Here is a 7925-nt window from a genome sequence, read left to right on the forward strand (position 1 = left end):
CGTCTTGCTTGGGCCTCTCTCCTGGAGGCCCTCTGTCAGACCCAGTGTTGACATGTGGCAAAACGCTCCTCCGGGCGCATCTTGCTTGGGCCTCTCTCCTGGAGGCCCTCAGTAAGACCCATTGTATACATGTGGCAAGACGCTCCTCGGGGCGCGTCTTGCTTGGGCCTCTCTCCAGAAGGCCCTCAATCAGACCCAGTGTTGACATGTGGCAAGACGCTCCTCGGGGCCCGTCTTGCTTGGGCTTCTCTCATGGAGGCCCTCAGTCAGAGCCAGTGTTGACATGTGTCAAGACGCTCCTCGGGGCGTGTCTTGCTTGGGCCTCTCTCCTGGAGGCGCTCAAACAGACTGACTAGTGACATGTGGCAAGACGCTCCTCGGGGCGCGTCTTGCTGGGGCTTCTCTCATGGAGGCACTCAGTCAGATCCAGTGTTGACATGTGGCAAGACGCTCCTCGGGGCGCGTCTTGCTTGGACCTCTCTCCCTGAGGCTTTCAGTCAGACCGAGTAGTGACATGTGGCAAGACGCTCCTCGGGGCGCGTCTTGCTTGGACCTCTCTCCCTGAGGCACTCAGTCAGACCCAGTGTTGACATTTGGCAAGACACTCCTCGGGGCGCGTCTTGCTTGGGCCTCTCTCATGGAGGCCCTCTGACAGAACCAGTGTTGACATGTGTCAAGACGCTCCTCGGGGGGCGTCTTGCTTTGGCCTCTCTCCTGGAGGCGCTCAGTCTGACCGAGTGCTGACATGTGGCAAGAAGCTCTTCGGGGCGCGTCTTGCTTGTGCTTCTCACCTGGAGGCCCTCAGTAAGAACCATTGTTGACATGTGGCAAGACGCTCCTCGGGGCGCGTCTTGCTTGGGCCTCTCTCCAGAAGGCCCTCAATCAGACCGAGTGTTGACACGTGGCAAGACGCTCCTCGGGGCGCGTCTTGCTTGGGCCTCTCTCCTGGAGGCGCTCAGTCAGACCAAGTGGTGACATGTGGCAAGACACTCCTCGGGGCGCGTCTTGCTTGGGCCTCTCTCCTGGAGGCCCTCTGTCAGACCCAGTGTTGACATGTGGCAAGACACTCCTCGGGGCGCGTCTTGCTTGGGCCTCTCTCATGGAGGCCCTCTGTCAGACCCAGTGTTGACATGTGTCAAGACGCTCCTCGGGGCGCGTCTTGCTTTGGCCTCTCTCCTGGAGGCGCTCAGTCAGACCGAGTGCTGACATGTGGCAAGAAGCTCCTCGGGGCGCGTCTTGCTTGGGCTTCTCTCCTGGAGGCCCTCAGTAAGACCCATTGTTGACATGTGGCAAGACGCTCCTCGTGGTGCGTCTTGCTTGGGCCTCTCTCCAGAAGGCCCTCAATCAGACCCAGTGTTGACACGTGGCAAGACGCTCCTCGGGGCGCATCTTGCTTGGACCTCTCTCCTTGAGGCGCTCAGTCAGACTGAGTAGTGACATGTGGCCTGACGCTCCTCGGGGCGCGTCTTGCCTGGGCCTCTCTCCTGGAGGCGCTCAGTCAGACCCAGTGGTGACATGTGGCAAGACACTCCTCGGGGCGCGTCTTTCTTGGGCCCCTCTCCTGGAGGCCCTCTGTCAGACCCAGTGTTGACATGTGTCAAGACGCTCCACGGGGCGCGTCTTGCTTGGGCTTCTCTCCTGGAGGCCCTCAGTCAGACCCATTGTTGACTTGTGGCAAGACGCTCCTCGGGGCGCGTCTTGCTTGGGCCTCTCTCCTGGAGGCGCTCAGTCAGAACCAGAGGTGACATGTGGCAAGACGCTCCTCGGGGCGCGTCTTGCTTGGGCCTCTCTCCTGGAGGCCCTCTGTCAGACCCAGTGTTGACATGTGGCAAGACGCTCCTCCGGGCGCATCTTGCTTGGGCCTCTCTCCTGGAGGCCCTCAGTAAGACCCATTGTTGACATGTGGCAAGACGCTCCTCGGGGCGCGTATTGCTTGGGCCTCTCTCCAGAAGGCCCTCAATAAGACCCAGTGTTGACATGTGGCAAGACGCTCCACGGGGCGCGTCTTGCTTGGGCTTCTCTCCTGGAGGCCCTCAGTCAGACCCATTGTTGACATGTGGCAAGACGCTCCTCGGGGCGCGTCTTGCTTGGGCCTCTCTCCTGGAGGCGCTCAGTCAGACCCAGTGTTGACATGTGGCAAGACGCTCCACGGGGCGCGTCTTGCTTGGGCCTTTCTCCTGGAGGCGCTCAGTCAGACCGAGTAGTGACATGTGGCAAGACGCTCCTCGGGGTGCGTCTTGCTTGGACCTCTCTCCTGGAGGCGCTCAGTTAGACCGAGTAGTGACATGTCGCAAGACGCTCCTCGGGGCGCGTCTTGCTTGGGCCTCTCTCCTGGAGGCCCTCAGGCAGACCCATTGTTGACATGTGGCAAGACGCTCCTCGGGGCACGTCTTGCTTGGGCCTCTCTCCTGGAGGCGCTCAGTCAGACCGAGTAGTGACATGTGGCAAGACGCTCCTCGGGGTGCGTCTTGCTTGGACCTCTCTCCTGGAGGCGCTCAGTTAGACCGAGTAGTGACATGTCGCAAGACGCTCCTCGGGGCGCGTCTTGCTTGGGCCTCTCTCATGGAGGCCCTGTGTCAGACCCAGTGTTCACATGTGGCAAGACGCTCCTCGGGGCACGTCTTGCTTGGGCCTCTCTCCTGGAGGCGCTCAGTCAGAACCAGAGGTGACATGTGGCAAGACGCTCCACGGGGCGCGTCTTGCTTGGGCTTCTCTCCTGGAGGCCCTCAGTCAGACCCATTGTATACATGTGGCAAGACGCTCCTCAGGGCGCGTCTTGCTTGGGCCTCTCTCCAGAAGGCCCTCAATCAGACCCAGTGTTGACATGTGGCAAGACGCTCCTCGGGGCGTGTCTTGCTTGGGCCTCTCTCCTGGAGGCGCTCAAACAGACCGAGTAGTGACATGTGGCAAGACGCTCCTCGGGGCGCGTCTTGCTGTGGCTTCTCTCATGGAGGCACTCAGTCAGATCCAGTGTTGACACGTGGCAAGACGCTCCTCGGGGCGCGTCTTGCTTGGACCTCTCTCCCTGAGGCGCTCAGTCAGACCGAGTAGTGACATGTGGCAAGACGCTCCTCGGGGCGCGTCTTGCTTGGACCTCTCTCCCTGAGGCGCTCAGTCAGACCCAGTGTTGACATTTGGCAAGACACTCCTCGGGGCGCGTCTTGCTTGGGCCTCTCTCATGGAGGCCCTCTGTCAGACCCAGTGTTGACATGTGTCAAGACGCTCCTCGGGGGGCGTCTTGCTTTGGCCTCTCTCCTGGAGGCGCTCAGTCTGACCGAGTGCTGACATGTGGCAAGAAGCTCCTCCGGGCGCGTCTTGCTTGGGCTTCTCACCTGGAGGCCCTCAGTAAGAACCATTGTTGACATGTGGCAAGACGCTCCTCGGGGCGCGTCTTGCTTGGGCCTCTCTCCAGAAGGCCCTCAATCAGACCCAGTGTTGACACGTGGCAAGACGCTCCTCGGGGCGCGTCTTGCTTGGGCCTCTCTCCTGGAGGCGCTCAGTCAGACCAAGTGGTGACATGTGGCAAGACACTCCTCGGGGCGCGTCTTGCTTGGGCCTCTCTCCTGGAGGCCCTCTGTCAGACCCAGTGTTGACATGTGGCAAGACACTCCTCGGGGCGCGTCTTGCTTGGGCCTCTCTCATGGAGGCCCTCTGTCAGACCCAGTGTTGACATGTGTCAAGACGCTCCTCGGGGCGCGTCTTGCTTTGGCCTCTCTCCTGGAGGCGCTCAGTCAGACCGAGTGCTGACATGTGGCAAGAAGCTCCTCGGGGCGCGTCTTGCTTGGGCTTCTCTCCTGGAGGCCCTCAGTAAGACCCATTGTTGACATGTGGCAAGACGCTCCTCGGGGCGCGTCTTGCTTGGGCCTCTCTCCTGGAGGCGCTCAGTCAGACTGAGTAGTGACATGTGGCCTGACGCTCCTCGGGGCGCGTGTTGCTTGGGCCTCTCTCCTGGAGGCGCTCAGTCAGACCAAGTGGTGACATGTGGCAAGACGCTCCTCGGGGCGCGTCTTGCTTGGGCCTCTCTCCAGAAGGCCCTCAATCAGACCCAGTGTTGACACGTGGCAAGACGCTCCTCGGGGCGCGTCTTGCTTGGGCCTCTCTCCTGGAGGCGCTCAGTCAGAATGAGTAGTGACATGCGGTCTGACGCTCCTCGGGGCGCGTGTTGCTTGGGCCTCTCTCCTGGAGGCCCTCTGTCAGACCCAGTGTTGACATGTGGCAAGACACTCCTCGGGGCGCGTCTTGCTTGGGCCTCTCTCATGGAGGCCCTCTGTCAGACCCAGTGTTGACATGTGTCAAGACGCTCCTCGGGGCGCGTCTTGCTTTGGCCTCTCTCCTGGAGGCGCTCAGTCAGACCGAGTCCTGACATGTGGCAAGACGCTCCTCGGGCCGCGTGTTGCTTGGGCCTCTCTCCTGGAGGCGCTCAGTCAGACCAAGTGGTGACATGTGGCAAGACACTCCTCGGGGCGCGTCTTGCTTGGGCCTCTCTCCTGGAGGCCCTCTGTCAGACAAAGTGTTGACATGTGGCAAGACACTCCTCGGGGCGCGTCTTGCTTGGGCCTCTCTCATGGAGGCCCTCTGTCAGACCCAGTGTTGACATGTGTCAAGACGCTCCTCGGGGCGCGTCTTGCTTTGGCCTCTCTCCTGGAGGCGCTCAGTCAGACCGAGTGCTGACATGTGGCAAGAAGCTCCTCGGGGCGCGTCTTGCTTGGGCTTCTCTCCTGGAGGCCCTCAGTAAGACCCATTGTTGACATGTGGCAAGACGCTCCTCGTGGTGCGTCTTGCTTGGGCCTCTCTCCAGAAGGCCCTCAATCAGACCCAGTGTTGACACGTGGCAAGACGCTCCTCGGGGCGCGTCTTGCTTGGGCCTCTCTCCTGGAGGCGCTCAGTCAGACTGAGTAGTGACATGTGGCCTGACGCTCCTCGGGGCGCGTCTTGCCTGGGCCTCTCTCCTGGAGGCGCTCAGTCAGACCCAGTGGTGACATGTGGCAAGACACTCCTCGGGGCGCGTCTTTCTTGGGCCCCTCTCCTGGAGGCCCTCTGTCAGACCCAGTGTTGACATGTGTCAAGACGCTCCACGGGGCGCGTCTTGCTTGGGCTTCTCTCCTGGAGGCCCTCAGTCAGACCCATTGTTGACTTGTGGCAAGACGCTCCTCGGGGCGCGTCTTGCTTGGGCCTCTCTCCTGGAGGCGCTCAGTCAGAACCAGAGGTGACATGTGGCAAGACGCTCCTCGGGGCGCGTCTTGCTTGGGCCTCTCTCCTGGAGGCCCTCTGTAAGACCCAGTGTTGACTTGTGGCAAGATGCTCCTCCGGGCGCATCTTGCTTGGGCCTCTCTCCTGGAGGCCCTCAGTAAGACCCATTGTTGACATGTGGCAAGACGCTCCTCGGGGCGCGTATTGCTTGGGCCTCTCTCCAGAAGGCCCTCAATAAGACCCAGTGTTGACATGTGGCAAGACGCTCCACGGGGCGCGTCTTGCTTGGGCTTCTCTCCTGGAGGCCCTCAGTCAGACCCATTGTTGACATGTGGCAAGACGCTCCTCGGGGCGCGTCTTGCTTGGGCCTCTCTCCTGGAGGCACTCAGTCAGACCCAGTGTTGACATGTGGCAAGACGCTCCACGGGGCGCGTCTTGCTTGGGCTTCTCTCCTGGAGGCCCTCAGTCAGACCCAGTGTTGACATGTGGCAAGACGCTCCTCGGGGCGCGTCTTGCTTGGGCCTCTCTCCTGGAGGCGCTCAGTTAGACCGAGTAGTGACATGTCGCAAGACGCTCCTCGGGGCGCGTCTTGCTTGGGCCTCTCTCATGGAGGCCCTGTGTCAGACCCAGTGTTGACATGTGGCAAGACGCTCCTCGGGGCACGTCTTGCTTGGGCCTCTCTCCTGGAGGCGCTCAGTCAGAACCAGAGGTGACATGTGGCAAGACGCTCCACGGGGCGCGTCTTGCTTGGGCTTCTCTCCTGGAGGCCCTCAGTCAGACCCATTGTATACATGTGGCAAGACGCTCCTCGGGGCGCGTCTTGCTTGGGCCTCTCTCATGGAGGCCCTCAGTCAGACCCAGTGTTGACATGTGTCAAGACGCTCCTCGGGGCGTGTCTTGCTTGGGCTTCTCTCATGGAGGCCCTCAGTCAGACCCAGTGTTGACATGTGTCAAGACGCTCCTCGGGGCGTGTCTTGCTTGGGCCTCTCTCCTGGAGGCGCTCAAACAGACCCATTGTATACATGCGGCAAGACGCTCCTCGGGGCGCGTCTTGCTTGGGCCTCTCTCATGGAGGCCCTCAATCAGACCCAGTGTTGACATGTGGCAAGACGCTCCTCGGGGCGCGTCTTGCTTGGGCTTCTCTCATGGAGGCCCTCAGTCAGACCCAGTGTTGACATGTGTCAAGACGCTCCTCGGGGCGTGTCTTGCTTGGGCCTCTCTCCTGGAGGCGCTCAAACAGACCGAGTAGTGACATGTGGCAAGACGCTCCTCGGGGCGCGTCTTGCTGGGGCTTCTCTCATGGAGGCACTCAGTCAGATCCAGTGTTGACATGTGGCAAGACGCTCCTCGGGGCGCGTCTTGCTTGGACCTCTCTCCCTGAGGCGCTCAGTCAGACCGAGTAGTGACATGAGGCAAGACGCTCCTCGGGGCGCGTCTTGCTTGGACCTCTCTCCCTGAGGCGCTCAGTCAGACCCAGTGTTGACATTTGGCAAGACACTCCTCGGGGCGCGTCTTGCTTGGGCCTCTCTCATGGAGGCCCTCTGTCAGACCCAGTGTTGACATGTGTCAAGACGCTCCTCGGGGGGCGTCTTGCTTTGGCCTCTCTCCTGGAGGCGCTCAGTCTGACCCAGTGCTGACATGTGGCAAGAAGCTCCTCGGGGCGCGTCTTGCTTGGGCTTCTCACCTGGAGGCCCTCAGTAAGAACCATTGTTGACATGTGGCAAGACGCTCCTCGGGGCGCGTCTTGCTTGGGCCTCTCTCCAGAAGGCCCTCAATCAGACCCAGTGTTGACACGTGGCAAGACTCTCCTCGGGGCGCGTCTTGCTTGGGCCTCTCTCCTGGAGGCGCTCAGTCAGACCAAGTGGTGACATGTGGCAAGACACTCCTCGGGGCGCGTCTTGCTTGGGCCTCTCTCCTGGAGGCCCTCTGTCAGACCCAGTGTTGACATGTGGCAAGACACTCCTCGGGGCGCGTCTTGCTTGGGCCTCTCTCATGGAGGCCCTCTGTCAGACCCATTGTTGACATGTGTCAAGACGCTCCTCGGGGCGCGTCTTGCTTCTGCCTCTCTCCTGGAGGCGCTCAGTCAGACCGAGTGCTGACATGTGGCAAGAAGCTCCTCGGGGCGTGTCTTTCTTGGGCTTCTCTCCTGGAGGCCCTCAGTAAGACCCATTGTTGACATGTTGCAAGACGCTCCTCGGGGCGCATCTTGCTTGGGCCTCTCTCCTGGAGGCGCTCAGTCAGACTGAGTAGTGACATGTGGCCTGACGCTCCTCGGGGCGCGTGTTCCTTGGGCCTCTCTCCTGGAGGCGCTCAGTCAGACCAAGTGGTGACATGTGGCAAGACGCTCCTCGGGGCGCGTCTTGCTTGGGCCTCTCTCGAGAAGGCCCTCAATCAGACCCAGTGTTGACACGTGGCAAGACGCTCCTCGGGGCGCGTCTTGCTTGGGCCTCTCTCCTGGAGGCGCTCAGTCAGATTTAGTAGTGACATGTGGTCTGACGCTCCTCGGGGAGCATGTGTTGCTTGGGCCTCTCTCCTGGAGGCGCTCAGTCAGACCAAGTGGTGACATGTGGCAAGACACTTCTTGGGGCGCGTCTTGCTTGGGCCTCTCTCCTGGAGGCCCTCTGTCAGACCCAGTGTTGACATGTGGCAAGACACTCCTCGGGGCGCGTCTTGCTTGGGCCTCTCTCATGGAGGCCCTCTGTCAGACCCAGTGTTGACATGTGTCAAGACGCTCC

Source organism: Nothobranchius furzeri, chromosome 1 (genome assembly GCF_043380555.1).
Source record: "Nothobranchius furzeri strain GRZ-AD chromosome 1, NfurGRZ-RIMD1, whole genome shotgun sequence".
Lineage (NCBI taxonomy): Eukaryota > Metazoa > Chordata > Actinopteri > Cyprinodontiformes > Nothobranchiidae > Nothobranchius > Nothobranchius furzeri.